This window comes from Oncorhynchus gorbuscha, linkage group LG11, assembly GCF_021184085.1.
Source record: "Oncorhynchus gorbuscha isolate QuinsamMale2020 ecotype Even-year linkage group LG11, OgorEven_v1.0, whole genome shotgun sequence".
Lineage (NCBI taxonomy): Eukaryota > Metazoa > Chordata > Actinopteri > Salmoniformes > Salmonidae > Oncorhynchus > Oncorhynchus gorbuscha.
This window is the reverse complement of record NC_060183.1, coordinates 36783159-36797316: the sequence shown is the minus strand read 5'-3', so window position 1 is coordinate 36797316 and position 14158 is coordinate 36783159. Positions and strand designations below refer to the sequence as shown.

The 14158-nt window shown below is 46.2% G+C and overlaps 22 non-coding genes across 22 annotated transcripts; all 22 read right to left on the bottom strand.

Moving 5' to 3' along the window:
• Positions 1-361: 361 nt before the first annotated feature.
• On the bottom strand, positions 362-432 carry trnag-gcc. Its single transcript has one exon. It is a non-coding gene; the product is annotated as a tRNA-Gly (tRNA).
• A 553-nt stretch (positions 433-985) lies between these two features.
• On the bottom strand, positions 986-1056 carry trnag-gcc. Its single transcript has one exon. It is a non-coding gene; the product is annotated as a tRNA-Gly (tRNA).
• A 552-nt stretch (positions 1057-1608) lies between these two features.
• On the bottom strand, positions 1609-1679 carry trnag-gcc. The gene has a single exon. It is a non-coding gene; the product is annotated as a tRNA-Gly (tRNA).
• A 552-nt stretch (positions 1680-2231) lies between these two features.
• On the bottom strand, positions 2232-2302 carry trnag-gcc. Its single transcript has one exon. It is a non-coding gene; the product is annotated as a tRNA-Gly (tRNA).
• A 554-nt stretch (positions 2303-2856) lies between these two features.
• On the bottom strand, positions 2857-2927 carry trnag-gcc. The gene has a single exon. It is a non-coding gene; the product is annotated as a tRNA-Gly (tRNA).
• Positions 2928-3480: 553 nt separating this feature from the next.
• On the bottom strand, positions 3481-3551 carry trnag-gcc. The gene has a single exon. It is a non-coding gene; the product is annotated as a tRNA-Gly (tRNA).
• Positions 3552-4106: 555 nt separating this feature from the next.
• trnag-gcc lies at positions 4107-4177 on the bottom strand. The gene has a single exon. It is a non-coding gene; the product is annotated as a tRNA-Gly (tRNA).
• A 553-nt stretch (positions 4178-4730) lies between these two features.
• On the bottom strand, positions 4731-4801 carry trnag-gcc. Its single transcript has one exon. It is a non-coding gene; the product is annotated as a tRNA-Gly (tRNA).
• Positions 4802-5351: 550 nt separating this feature from the next.
• trnag-gcc lies at positions 5352-5422 on the bottom strand. The gene has a single exon. It is a non-coding gene; the product is annotated as a tRNA-Gly (tRNA).
• Positions 5423-5976: 554 nt separating this feature from the next.
• On the bottom strand, positions 5977-6047 carry trnag-gcc. The gene has a single exon. It is a non-coding gene; the product is annotated as a tRNA-Gly (tRNA).
• Positions 6048-6599: 552 nt separating this feature from the next.
• trnag-gcc lies at positions 6600-6670 on the bottom strand. Its single transcript has one exon. It is a non-coding gene; the product is annotated as a tRNA-Gly (tRNA).
• A 552-nt stretch (positions 6671-7222) lies between these two features.
• On the bottom strand, positions 7223-7293 carry trnag-gcc. Its single transcript has one exon. It is a non-coding gene; the product is annotated as a tRNA-Gly (tRNA).
• Positions 7294-7845: 552 nt separating this feature from the next.
• Positions 7846-7916, bottom strand: trnag-gcc. The gene has a single exon. It is a non-coding gene; the product is annotated as a tRNA-Gly (tRNA).
• Positions 7917-8466: 550 nt separating this feature from the next.
• trnag-gcc lies at positions 8467-8537 on the bottom strand. The gene has a single exon. It is a non-coding gene; the product is annotated as a tRNA-Gly (tRNA).
• Positions 8538-9092: 555 nt separating this feature from the next.
• On the bottom strand, positions 9093-9163 carry trnag-gcc. Its single transcript has one exon. It is a non-coding gene; the product is annotated as a tRNA-Gly (tRNA).
• A 558-nt stretch (positions 9164-9721) lies between these two features.
• On the bottom strand, positions 9722-9792 carry trnag-gcc. Its single transcript has one exon. It is a non-coding gene; the product is annotated as a tRNA-Gly (tRNA).
• A 551-nt stretch (positions 9793-10343) lies between these two features.
• On the bottom strand, positions 10344-10414 carry trnag-gcc. Its single transcript has one exon. It is a non-coding gene; the product is annotated as a tRNA-Gly (tRNA).
• A 554-nt stretch (positions 10415-10968) lies between these two features.
• trnag-gcc lies at positions 10969-11039 on the bottom strand. The gene has a single exon. It is a non-coding gene; the product is annotated as a tRNA-Gly (tRNA).
• Positions 11040-11590: 551 nt separating this feature from the next.
• Positions 11591-11661, bottom strand: trnag-gcc. The gene has a single exon. It is a non-coding gene; the product is annotated as a tRNA-Gly (tRNA).
• A 549-nt stretch (positions 11662-12210) lies between these two features.
• Positions 12211-12281, bottom strand: trnag-gcc. The gene has a single exon. It is a non-coding gene; the product is annotated as a tRNA-Gly (tRNA).
• A 553-nt stretch (positions 12282-12834) lies between these two features.
• trnag-gcc lies at positions 12835-12905 on the bottom strand. Its single transcript has one exon. It is a non-coding gene; the product is annotated as a tRNA-Gly (tRNA).
• Positions 12906-14074: 1169 nt separating this feature from the next.
• trnag-gcc lies at positions 14075-14145 on the bottom strand. Its single transcript has one exon. It is a non-coding gene; the product is annotated as a tRNA-Gly (tRNA).
• Positions 14146-14158: the final 13 nt, after the last annotated feature.

Sequence of the window (14158 nt, the reverse complement as noted above, 5' to 3'; positions counted from 1 at the left end):
GCAGGTGTGTTGGACCTTTGAAAAAACGTGGAGCATTGGTACTAACCCTAAGTTTGGAGTGTCGGGCTTAAACCCTTCTAACAAAAATATCTGTAGAGACTGAATGGTTGGAGCTAGGAACTTCTATGACCCCTCTATGGAAAGCTGAGACTCTCACGAACACGTACATGTAGTCGATTCTGCCCTATACTGCTCACAAGCCACACAATACTAGTTAGAAGGTGAGGCGTTTGTGGGAAATCCCAGGACATTGTCACAAATGCCAAACTCAAGACAGTTGTCGCTGACAAGTTGGTTACTCTTTCCCATTTAACAACTAAAGCCTTGCACAAAGTGTCGAAATGACATGTTCAAAACTTCTTGCATTGGCCGGGAATCGAACCCGGGCCTCCCGCGTGGCAGGCGAGAATTCTACCACTGAACAACCAATGCCTTGGAAACCTGAGTTAACCCCAAAGGCTGGCAATCGTATCATAAAGCTTTTTTCCAAAGAATATTTTCCACTTTGTGGGCTCAGCAACATTGTTCACCCTAAAAAAAAAAGCAGTCCTTTCTCCCCGTCGGGAAATTGAACCCCGTCTCCCGCGTGACAGGTGGGGATACTCACCACTATACTAACAAGGAGCAGGTGTGTTGGACCTTTGAAAAAACGTGGAGCATTGGTACTAACCCTAAGTTTGGAGTGTCGGGCTTAAACCCTTCTAACAAAAATATCTGTAGAGACTGAATGGTTGGAGCTAGGAACTTCTATGACCCCTCTATGGAAAGCTGAGACTCTCACGAACACGTACATGTAGTCGATTCTGCCCTATACTGCTCACAAGCCACACAATACTAGTTAGAAGGTGAGGCGTTTGTGGGAAATCCCAGGACATTGTCACAAATGCCAAACTCAAGACAGTTGTCGCTGACAAGTTGGTTACTCTTTCCCATTTAACAACTAAAGCCTTGCACAAAGTGTCGAAATGACATGTTCAAAACTTCTTGCATTGGCCGGGAATCGAACCCGGGCCTCCCGCGTGGCAGGCGAGAATTCTACCACTGAACAACCAATGCCTTGGAAACCTGAGTTAACCCCAAAGGCTGGCAATCGTATCATAAAGCTTTTTTCCAAAGAATATTTTCCACTTTGTGGGCTCAGCAACATTGTTCACCCTAAAAAAAAGCAGTCCTTTCTCCCCGTCGGGAAATTGAACCCCGGTCTCCCGCGTGACAGGTGGGGATACTCACCACTATACTAACAAGGAGCAGGTGTGTTGGACCTTTGAAAAAACGTGGAGCATTGGTACTAACCCTAAGTTTGGAGTGTCGGGCTTAAACCCTTCTAACAAAAATATCTGTAGAGACTGAATGGTTGGAGCTAGGAACTTCTATGACCCCTCTATGGAAAGCTGAGACTCTCACGAACACGTACATGTAGTCGATTCTGCCCTATACTGCTCACAAGCTACACAATACTAGTTAGAAGGTGAGGCGTTTGTGGGAAATCCCAGGACATTGTCACAAATGCCAAACTCAAGACAGTTGTCGCTGACAAGTTGGTTACTCTTTCCCATTTAACAACTAAAGCCTTGCACAAAGTGTCGAAATGACATGTTCAAAACTTCTTGCATTGGCCGGGAATCGAACCCGGGCCTCCCGCGTGGCAGGCGAGAATTCTACCACTGAACAACCAATGCCTTGGAAACCTGAGTTAACCCCAAAGGCTGGCAATCGTATCATAAAGCTTTTTTCCAAAGAATATTTTCCACTTTGTGGGCTCAGCAACATTGTTCACCCTAAAAAAAAGCAGTCCTTTCTCCCCGTCGGGAAATTGAACCCCGGTCTCCCGCGTGACAGGTGGGGATACTCACCACTATACTAACAAGGAGCAGGTGTGTTGGACCTTTGAAAAAACGTGGAGCATTGGTACTAACCCTAAGTTTGGAGTGTCGGGCTTAAACCCTTCTAACAAAAATATCTGTAGAGACTGAATGGTTGGAGCTAGGAACTTCTATGACCCCTCTATGGAAAGCTGAGACTCTCACGAACACGTACATGTAGTCGATTCTGCCCTATACTGCTCACAAGCCACACAATACTAGTTAGAAGGTGAGGCGTTTGTGGGAAATCCCAGGACATTGTCACAAATGCCAAACTCAAGACAGTTGTCGCTGACAAGTTGGTTACTCTTTCCCATTTAACAACTAAAGCCTTGCACAAAGTGTCGAAATGACATGTTCAAAACTTCTTGCATTGGCCGGGAATCGAACCCGGGCCTCCCGCGTGGCAGGCGAGAATTCTACCACTGAACAACCAATGCCTTGGAAACCTGAGTTAACCCCAAAGGCTGGCAATCGTATCATAAAGCTTTTTTCCAAAGAATATTTTCCACTTTGTGGGCTCAGCAACATTGTTCACCCTAAAAAAAAAAGCAGTCCTTTCTCCCCGTCGGGAAATTGAACCCCGGTCTCCCGCGTGACAGGTGGGGATACTCACCACTATACTAACAAGGAGCAGGTGTGTTGGACCTTTGAAAAAACGTGGAGCATTGGTACTAACCCTAAGTTTGGAGTGTCGGGCTTAAACCCTTCTAACAAAAATATCTGTAGAGACTGAATGGTTGGAGCTAGGAACTTCTATGACCCCTCTATGGAAAGCTGAGACTCTCACGAACACGTACATGTAGTCGATTCTGCCCTATACTGCTCACAAGCCACACAATACTAGTTAGAAGGTGAGGCGTTTGTGGGAAATCCCAGGACATTGTCACAAATGCCAAACTCAAGACAGTTGTCGCTGACAAGTTGGTTACTCTTTCCCATTTAACAACTAAAGCCTTGCACAAAGTGTCGAAATGACATGTTCAAAACTTCTTGCATTGGCCGGGAATCGAACCCGGGCCTCCCGCGTGGCAGGCGAGAATTCTACCACTGAACAACCAATGCCTTGGAAACCTGAGTTAACCCCAAAGGCTGGCAATCGTATCATAAAGCTTTTTTCCAAAGAATATTTTCCACTTTGTGGGCTCAGCAACATTGTTCACCCTAAAAAAAAAGCAGTCCTTTCTCCCCGTCGGGAAATTGAACCCCGGTCTCCCGCGTGACAGGTGGGGATACTCACCACTATACTAACAAGGAGCAGGTGTGTTGGACCTTTGAAAAAACGTGGAGCATTGGTACTAACCCTAAGTTTGGAGTGTCGGGCTTAAACCCTTCTAACAAAAATATCTGTAGAGACTGAATGGTTGGAGCTAGGAACTTCTATGACCCCTCTATGGAAAGCTGAGACTCTCACGAACACGTACATGTAGTCGATTCTGCCCTATACTGCTCACAAGCCACACAATACTAGTTAGAAGGTGAGGCGTTTGTGGGAAATCCCAGGACATTGTCACAAATGCCAAACTCAAGACAGTTGTCGCTGACAAGTTGGTTACTCTTTCCCATTTAACAACTAAAGCCTTGCACAAAGTGTCGAAATGACATGTTCAAAACTTCTTGCATTGGCCGGGAATCGAACCCGGGCCTCCCGCGTGGCAGGCGAGAATTCTACCACTGAACAACCAATGCCTTGGAAACCTGAGTTAACCCCAAAGGCTGGCAATCGTATCATAAAGCTTTTTTCCAAAGAATATTTTCCACTTTGTGGGCTCAGCAACATTGTTCACCCTAAAAAAAAAAGCAGTCCTTTCTCCCCGTCGGGAAATTGAACCCCGGTCTCCCGCGTGACAGGTGGGGATACTCACCACTATACTAACAAGGAGCAGGTGTGTTGGACCTTTGAAAAAAACGTGGAGCATTGGTACTAACCCTAAGTTTGGAGTGTCGGGCTTAAACCCTTCTAACAAAAATATCTGTAGAGACTGAATGGTTGGAGCTAGGAACTTCTATGACCCCTCTATGGAAAGCTGAGACTCTCACGAACACGTACATGTAGTCGATTCTGCCCTATACTGCTCACAAGCCACACAATACTAGTTAGAAGGTGAGGCGTTTGTGGGAAATCCCAGGACATTGTCACAAATGCCAAACTCAAGACAGTTGTCGCTGACAAGTTGGTTACTCTTTCCCATTTAACAACTAAAGCCTTGCACAAAGTGTCGAAATGACATGTTCAAAACTTCTTGCATTGGCCGGGAATCGAACCCGGGCCTCCCGCGTGGCAGGCGAGAATTCTACCACTGAACAACCAATGCCTTGGAAACCTGAGTTAACCCCAAAGGCTGGCAATCGTATCATAAAGCTTTTTTCCAAAGAATATTTTCCACTTTGTGGGCTCAGCAACATTGTTCACCCTAAAAAAAAAGCAGTCCTTTCTCCCCGTCGGGAAATTGAACCCCGGTCTCCCGCGTGACAGGTGGGGATACTCACCACTATACTAACAAGGAGCAGGTGTGTTGGACCTTTGAAAAAACGTGGAGCATTGGTACTAACCCTAAGTTTGGAGTGTCGGGCTTAAACCCTTCTAACAAAAATATCTGTAGAGACTGAATGGTTGGAGCTAGGAACTTCTATGACCCCTCTATGGAAAGCTGAGACTCTCACGAACACGTACATGTAGTCGATTCTGCCCTATACTGCTCACAAGCCACACAATACTAGTTAGAAGGTGAGGCGTTTGTGGGAAATCCCAGGACATTGTCACAAATGCCAAACTCAAGACAGTTGTCGCTGACAAGTTGGTTACTCTTTCCCATTTAACAACTAAAGCCTTGCACAAAGTGTCGAAATGACATGTTCAAAACTTCTTGCATTGGCCGGGAATCGAACCCGGGCCTCCCGCGTGGCAGGCGAGAATTCTACCACTGAACAACCAATGCCTTGGAAACCTGAGTTAACCCCAAAGGCTGGCAATCGTATCATAAAGCTTTTTCCAAAGAATATTTTCCACTTTGTGGGCTCAGCAACATTGTTCACCCTAAAAAAAAGCAGTCCTTTCTCCCCGTCGGGAAATTGAACCCCGGTCTCCCGCGTGACAGGTGGGGATACTCACCACTATACTAACAAGGAGCAGGTGTGTTGGACCTTTGAAAAACGTGGAGCATTGGTACTAACCCTAAGTTTGGAGTGTCGGGCTTAAACCCTTCTAACAAAAATATCTGTAGAGACTGAATGGTTGGAGCTAGGAACTTCTATGACCCCTCTATGGAAAGCTGAGACTCTCACGAACACGTACATGTAGTCGATTCTGCCCTATACTGCTCACAAGCCACACAATACTAGTTAGAAGGTGAGGCGTTTGTGGGAAATCCCAGGACATTGTCACAAATGCCAAACTCAAGACAGTTGTCGCTGACAAGTTGGTTACTCTTTCCCATTTAACAACTAAAGCCTTGCACAAAGTGTCGAAATGACATGTTCAAAACTTCTTGCATTGGCCGGGAATCGAACCCGGGCCTCCCGCGTGGCAGGCGAGAATTCTACCACTGAACAACCAATGCCTTGGAAACCTGAGTTAACCCCAAAGGCTGGCAATCGTATCATAAAGCTTTTTTCCAAAGAATATTTTCCACTTTGTGGGCTCAGCAACATTGTTCACCCTAAAAAAAAAAGCAGTCCTTTCTCCCCGTCGGGAAATTGAACCCCGGTCTCCCGCGTGACAGGTGGGGATACTCACCACTATACTAACAAGGAGCAGGTGTGTTGGACCTTTGAAAAAACGTGGAGCATTGGTACTAACCCTAAGTTTGGAGTGTCGGGCTTAAACCCTTCTAACAAAAATATCTGTAGAGACTGAATGGTTGGAGCTAGGAACTTCTATGACCCCTCTATGGAAAGCTGAGACTCTCACGAACACGTACATGTAGTCGATTCTGCCCTATACTGCTCACAAGCCACACAATACTAGTTAGAAGGTGAGGCGTTTGTGGGAAATCCCAGGACATTGTCACAAATGCCAAACTCAAGACAGTTGTCGCTGACAAGTTGGTTACTCTTTCCCATTTAACAACTAAAGCCTTGCACAAAGTGTCGAAATGACATGTTCAAAACTTCTTGCATTGGCCGGGAATCGAACCCGGGCCTCCCGCGTGGCAGGCGAGAATTCTACCACTGAACAACCAATGCCTTGGAAACCTGAGTTAACCCCAAAGGCTGGCAATCGTATCATAAAGCTTTTTTCCAAAGAATATTTTCCACTTTGTGGGCTCAGCAACATTGTTCACCCTAAAAAAAAAAGCAGTCCTTTCTCCCCGTCGGGAAATTGAACCCCGGTCTCCCGCGTGACAGGTGGGGATACTCACCACTATACTAACAAGGAGCAGGTGTGTTGGACCTTTGAAAAACGTGGAGCATTGGTACTAACCCTAAGTTTGGAGTGTCGGGCTTAAACCCTTCTAACAAAAATATCTGTAGAGACTGAATGGTTGGAGCTAGGAACTTCTATGACCCCTCTATGGAAAGCTGAGACTCTCACGAACACGTACATGTAGTCGATTCTGCCCTATACTGCTCACAAGCCACACAATACTAGTTAGAAGGTGAGGCGTTTGTGGAAATCCCAGGACATTGTCACAAATGCCAAACTCAAGACAGTTGTCGCTGACAAGTTGGTTACTCTTTCCCATTTAACAACTAAAGCCTTGCACAAAGTGTCGAAATGACATGTTCAAAACTTCTTGCATTGGCCGGGAATCGAACCCGGGCCTCCCGCGTGGCAGGCGAGAATTCTACCACTGAACAACCAATGCCTTGGAAACCTGAGTTAACCCCAAAGGCTGGCAATCGTATCATAAAGCTTTTTTCCAAAGAATATTTTCCACTTTGTGGGCTCAGCAACATTGTTCACCCTAAAAAAAAAGCAGTCCTTTCTCCCCGTCGGGAAATTGAACCCCGGTCTCCCGCGTGACAGGTGGGGATACTCACCACTATACTAACAAGGAGCAGGTGTGTTGGACCTTTGAAAAACGTGGAGCATTGGTACTAACCCTAAGTTTGGAGTGTCGGGCTTAAACCCTTCTAACAAAAATATCTGTAGAGACTGAATGGTTGGAGCTAGGAACTTCTATGACCCCTCTATGGAAAGCTGAGACTCTCACGAACACGTACATGTAGTCGATTCTGCCCTATACTGCTCACAAGCCACACAATACTAGTTAGAAGGTGAGGCGTTTGTGGGAAATCCCAGGACATTGTCACAAATGCCAAACTCAAGACAGTTGTCGCTGACAAGTTGGTTACTCTTTCCCATTTAACAACTAAAGCCTTGCACAAAGTGTCGAAATGACATGTTCAAAACTTCTTGCATTGGCCGGGAATCGAACCCGGGCCTCCCGCGTGGCAGGCGAGAATTCTACCACTGAACAACCAATGCCTTGGAAACCTGAGTTAACCCCAAAGGCTGGCAATCGTATCATAAAGCTTTTTTCCAAAGAATATTTTCCACTTTGTGGGCTCAGCAACATTGTTCACCCTAAAAAAAAGCAGTCCTTTCTCCCCGTCGGGAAATTGAACCCCGGTCTCCCGCGTGACAGGTGGGGATACTCACCACTATACTAACGAGGAGCAGGTGTGTTGGACCTTTGAAAAAACGTGGAGCATTGGTACTAACCCTAAGTTTGGAGTGTCGGGCTTAAACCCTTCTAACAAAAATATCTGTAGAGACTGAATGGTTGGAGCTAGGAACTTCTATGACCCCTCTATGGAAAGCTGAGACTCTCACGAACACGTACATGTAGTCGATTCTGCCCTATACTGCTCACAAGCCACACAATACTAGTTAGAAGGTGAGGCGTTTGTGGGAAATCCCAGGACATTGTCACAAATGCCAAACTCAAGACAGTTGTCGCTGACAAGTTGGTTACTCTTTCCCATTTAACAACTAAAGCCTTGCACAAAGTGTCGAAATGACATGTTCAAAACTTCTTGCATTGGCCGGGAATCGAACCCGGGCCTCCCGCGTGGCAGGCGAGAATTCTACCACTGAACAACCAATGCCTTGGAAACCTGAGTTAACCCCAAAGGCTGGCAATCGTATCATAAAGCTTTTTTCCAAAGAATATTTTCCACTTTGTGGGCTCAGCAACATTGTTCACCCTAAAAAAAAGCAGTCCTTTCTCCCCGTCGGGAAATTGAACCCCGTCTCCCGCGTGACAGGTGGGGATACTCACCACTATACTAACAAGGAGCAGGTGTGTTGGACCTTTGAAAAACGTGGAGCATTGGTACTAACCCTAAGTTTGGAGTGTCGGGCTTAAACCCTTCTAACAAAAATATCTGTAGAGACTGAATGGTTGGAGCTAGGAACTTCTATGACCCCTCTATGGAAAGCTGAGACTCTCACGAACACGTACATGTAGTCGATTCTGCCCTATACTGCTCACAAGCCACACAATACTAGTTAGAAGGTGAGGCGTTTGTGGGAAATCCCAGGACATTGTCACAAATGCCAAACTCAAGACAGTTGTCGCTGACAAGTTGGTTACTCTTTCCCATTTAACAACTAAAGCCTTGCACAAAGTGTCGAAATGACATGTTCAAAACTTCTTGCATTGGCCGGGAATCGAACCCGGGCCTCCCGCGTGGCAGGCGAGAATTCTACCACTGAACAACCAATGCCTTGGAAACCTGAGTTAACCCCAAAGGCTGGCAATCGTATCATAAAGCTTTTTTCCAAAGAATATTTTCCACTTTGTGGGCTCAGCAACATTGTTCACCCTAAAAAAAAAGCAGTCCTTTCTCCCCGTCGGGAAATTGAACCCCGGTCTCCCGCGTGTGACAGGTGGGGATACTCACCACTATACTAACAAGGAGCAGGTGTGTTGGACCTTTGAAAAAACGTGGAGCATTGGTACTAACCCTAAGTTTGGAGTGTCGGGCTTAAACCCTTCTAACAAAAATATCTGTAGAGACTGAATGGTTGGAGCTAGGAACTTCTATGACCCCTCTATGGAAAGCTGAGACTCTCACGAACACGTACATGTAGTCGATTCTGCCCTATACTGCTCACAAGCCACACAATACTAGTTAGAAGGTGAGGCGTTTGTGGGAAATCCCAGGACATTGTCACAAATGCCAAACTCAAGACAGTTGTCGCTGACAAGTTGGTTACTCTTTCCCATTTAACAACTAAAGCCTTGCACAAAGTGTCGAAATGACATGTTCAAAACTTCTTGCATTGGCCGGGAATCGAACCCGGGCCTCCCGCGTGGCAGGCGAGAATTCTACCACTGAACAACCAATGCCTTGGAAACCTGAGTTAACCCCAAAGGCTGGCAATCGTATCATAAAGCTTTTTTCCAAAGAATATTTTCCACTTTGTGGGCTCAGCAACATTGTTCACCCTAAAAAAAAGCAGTCCTTTCTCCCCGTCGGGAAATTGAACCCCGGTCTCCCGCGTGACAGGTGGGGATACTCACCACTATACTAACAAGGAGCAGGTGTGTTGGACCTTTGAAAAAACGTGGAGCATTGGTACTAACCCTAAGTTTGGAGTGTCGGGCTTAAACCCTTCTAACAAAAATATCTGTAGAGACTGAATGGTTGGAGCTAGGAACTTCTATGACCCCTCTATGGAAAGCTGAGACTCTCACGAACACGTACATGTAGTCGATTCTGCCCTATACTGCTCACAAGCCACACAATACTAGTTAGAAGGTGAGGCGTTTGTGGGAAATCCCAGGACATTGTCACAAATGCCAAACTCAAGACAGTTGTCGCTGACAAGTTGGTTACTCTTTCCCATTTAACAACTAAAGCCTTGCACAAAGTGTCGAAATGACATGTTCTCACGCAAAACTTCTTGCATTGGCCGGGAATCGAACCCGGGCCTCCCGCGTGGCAGGCGAGAATTCTACCACTGAACAACCAATGCCTTGGAAACCTGAGTTAACCCCAAAGGCTGGCAATCGTATCATAAAGCTTTTTTCCAAAGAATATTTTCCACTTTGTGGGCTCAGCAACATTGTTCACCCTAAAAAAAAGCAGTCCTTTCTCCCCGTCGGGAAATTGAACCCCGGTCTCCCGCGTGACAGGTGGGGATACTCACCACTATACTAACAAGGAGCAGGTGTGTTGGACCTTTGAAAAACGTGGAGCATTGGTACTAACCCTAAGTTTGGAGTGTCGGGCTTAAACCCTTCTAACAAAAATATCTGTAGAGACTGAATGGTTGGAGCTAGGAACTTCTATGACCCCTCTATGGAAAGCTGAGACTCTCACGAACACGTACATGTAGTCGATTCTGCCCTATACTGCTCACAAGCCACACAATACTAGTTAGAAGGTGAGGCGTTTGTGGGAAATCCCAGGACATTGTCACAAATGCCAAACTCAAGACAGTTGTCGCTGACAAGTTGGTTACTCTTTCCCATTTAACAACTAAAGCCTTGCACAAAGTGTCGAAATGACATGTTCAAAACTTCTTGCATTGGCCGGGAATCGAACCCGGGCCTCCCGCGTGGCAGGCGAGAATTCTACCACTGAACAACCAATGCCTTGGAAACCTGAGTTAACCCCAAAGGCTGGCAATCGTATCATAAAGCTTTTTTCCAAAGAATATTTTCCACTTTGTGGGCTCAGCAACATTGTTCACCCTAAAAAAAAAAGCAGTCCTTTCTCCCCGTCGGGAAATTGAACCCCGGTCTCCCGCGTGACAGGTGGGGATACTCACCACTATACTAACAAGGAGCAGGTGTGTTGGACCTTTGAAAAAACGTGGAGCATTGGTACTAACCCTAAGTTTGGAGTGTCGGGCTTAAACCCTTCTAACAAAAATATCTGTAGAGACTGAATGGTTGGAGCTAGGAACTTCTATGACCCCTCTATGGAAAGCTGAGACTCTCACGAACACGTACATGTAGTCGATTCTGCCCTATACTGCTCACAAGCCACACAATACTAGTTAGAAGGTGAGGCGTTTGTGGGAAATCCCAGGACATTGTCACAAATGCCAAACTCAAGACAGTTGTCGCTGACAAGTTGGTTACTCTTTCCCATTTAACAACTAAAGCCTTGCACAAAGTGTCGAAATGACATGTTCAAAACTTCTTGCATTGGCCGGGAATCGAACCCGGGCCTCCCGCGTGGCAGGCGAGAATTCTACCACTGAACAACCAATGCCTTGGAAACCTGAGTTAACCCCAAAGGCTGGCAATCGTATCATAAAGCTTTTTTCCAAGAATATTTTCCACTTTGTGGGCTCAGCAACATTGTTCACCCTAAAAAAAAGCAGTCCTTTCTCCCCGTCGGGAAATTGAACCCCGGTCTCCCGCGTGACAGGTGGGGATACTCACCACTATACTAACAAGGAGCAGGTGTGTTGGACCTTTGAAAAAACGTGGAGCATTGGTACTAACCCTAAGTTTGGAGTGTCGGGCTTAAACCCTTCTAACAAAAATATCTGTAGAGACTGAATGGTTGGAGCTAGGAACTTCTATGACCCCTCTATGGAAAGCTGAGACTCTCACGAACACGTACATGTAGTCGATTCTGCCCTATACTGCTCACAAGCCACACAATACTAGTTAGAAGGTGAGGCGTTTGTGGGAAATCCCAGGACATTGTCACAAATGCCAAACTCAAGACAGTTGTCGCTGACAAGTTGGTTACTCTTTCCCATTTAACAACTAAAGCCTTGCACAAAGTGTCGAAATGACATGTTCAAAACTTCTTGCATTGGCCGGGAATCGAACCCGGGCCTCCCGCGTGGCAGGCGAGAATTCTACCACTGAACAACCAATGCCTTGGAAACCTGAGTTAACCCCAAAGGCTGGCAATCGTATCATAAAGCTTTTTTCCAAAGAATATTTTCCACTTTGTGGGCTCAGCAACATTGTTCACCCTAAAAAAAGCAGTCCTTTCTCCCCGTCGGGGAATTGAACCCCGGTCTCCCGTGACAGGTGGGGATACTCACCACTATACTAACAAGGAGCAGGTGTGTTGGACCTTTGAAAAAACGTGGAGCATTGGTACTAACCCTAAGTTTGGAGTGTCGGGCTTAAACCCTTCTAACAAAAATATCTGTAGAGACTGAATGGTTGGAGCTAGGAACTTCTATGACCCCTCTATGGAAAGCTGAGACTCTCACGAACACGTACATGTAGTCGATTCTGCCCTATACTGCTCACAAGCCACACAATACTAGTTAGAAGGTGAGGCGTTTGTGGGAAATCCCAGGACATTGTCACAAATGCCAAACTCAAGACAGTTGTCGCTGACAAGTTGGTTACTCTTTCCCATTTAACAACTAAAGCCTTGCACAAAGTGTCGAAATGACATGTTCAAAACTTCTTGCATTGGCCGGGAATCGAACCCGGGCCTCCCGCGTGGCAGGCGAGAATTCTACCACTGAACAACCAATGCCTTGGAAACCTGAGTTAACCCCAAAGGCTGGCAATCGTATCATAAAGCTTTTTTCCAAAGAATATTTTCCACTTTGTGGGCTCAGCAACATTGTTCACCCTAAAAAAAAAGCAGTCCTTTCTCCCCGTCGGGAAATTGAACCCCGGTCTCCCGCGTGACAGGTGGGGATACTCACCACTATACTAACAAGGAGCAGGTGTGTTGGACCTTTGAAAAAACGTGGAGCATTGGTACTAACCCTAAGTTTGGAGTGTCGGGCTTAAACCCTTCTAACAAAAATATCTGTAGAGACTGAATGGTTGGAGCTAGGAACTTCTATGACCCCTCTATGGAAAGCTGAGACTCTCACGAACACGTACATGTAGTCGATTCTGCCCTATACTGCTCACAAGCCACACAATACTAGTTAGAAGGTGAGGCGTTTGTGGGAAATCCCAGGACATTGTCACAAATGCCAAACTCAAGACAGTTGTCGCTGACAAGTTGGTTACTCTTTCCCATTTAACAACTAAAGCCTTGCACAAAGTGTCGAAATGACATGTTCAAAACTTCTTGCATTGGCCGGGAATCGAACCCGGGCCTCCCGCGTGGCAGGCGAGAATTCTACCACTGAACAACCAATGCCTTGGAAACCTGAGTTAACCCCAAAGGCTGGCAATCGTATCATAAAGCTTTTTTCCAAAGAATATTTTCCACTTTGTGGGCTCAGCAACATTGTTCACCCTAAAAAAAAGCAGTCCTTTCTCCCCGTCGGGAAATTGAACCCCGGTCTCCCGTGACAGGTGGGGATACTCACCACTATACTAACAAGGAGCAGGTGTGTTGGACCTTTGAAAAACGTGGAGCATTGGTACTAACCCTAAGTTTGGAGTGTCGGGCTTAAACCCTTCTAACAAAAATATCTGTAGAGACTGAATGGTTGGAGCTAGGAACTTCTATGACCCCTCTATGGAAAGCTGAGACTCTCACGAACACGTACATGTAGTCGATTCTGCCCTATACTGCTCACAAGCCACACAATACTAGTTAGAAGGTGAGGCGTTTGTGGGAAATCCCAGGACATTGTCACAAATGCCAAACTCAAGACAGTTGTCGCTGACAAGTTGGTTACTCTTTCCCATTTAACAACTAAAGCCTTGCACAAAGTGTCGAAATGACATGTTCAAAACTTCTTGCATTGGCCGGGAATCGAACCCGGGCCTCCCGTGGCAGGCGAGAATTCTACCACTGAACAACCAATGCCTTGGAAACCTGAGTTAACCCCAAAGGCTGGCAATCGTATCATAAAGCTTTTTTCCAAAGAATATTTTCCACTTTGTGGGCTCAGCAACATTGTTCACCCTAAAAAAAAAGCAGTCCTTTCTCCCCTCGGGAAATTGAACCCCGGTCTCCCGCGTGACAGGTGGGGATACTCACCACTATACTAACAAGGAGCAGGTGTGTTGGACCTTTGAAAAACGTGGAGCATTGGTACTAACCCTAAGTTTGGAGTGTCGGGCTTAAACCCTTCTAACAAAAATATCTGTAGAGACTGAATGGTTGGAGCTAGGAACTTCTATGACCCCTCTATGGAAAGCTGAGACTCTCACGAACACGTACATGTAGTCGATTCTGCCCTATACTGCTCACAAGCCACACAATACTAGTTAGAAGGTGAGGCGTTTGTGGGAAATCCCAGGACATTGTCACAAATGCCAAACTCAAGACAGTTGTCGCTGACAAGTTGGTTACTCTTTCCCATTTAACAACTAAAGCCTTGCACAAAGTGTCGAAATGACATGTTCAAAACTTCTTGCATTGGCCGGGAATCGAACCCGGGCCTCCCGCGTGGCAGGCGAGAATTCTACCACTGAACAACCAATGCCTTGGAAACCTGA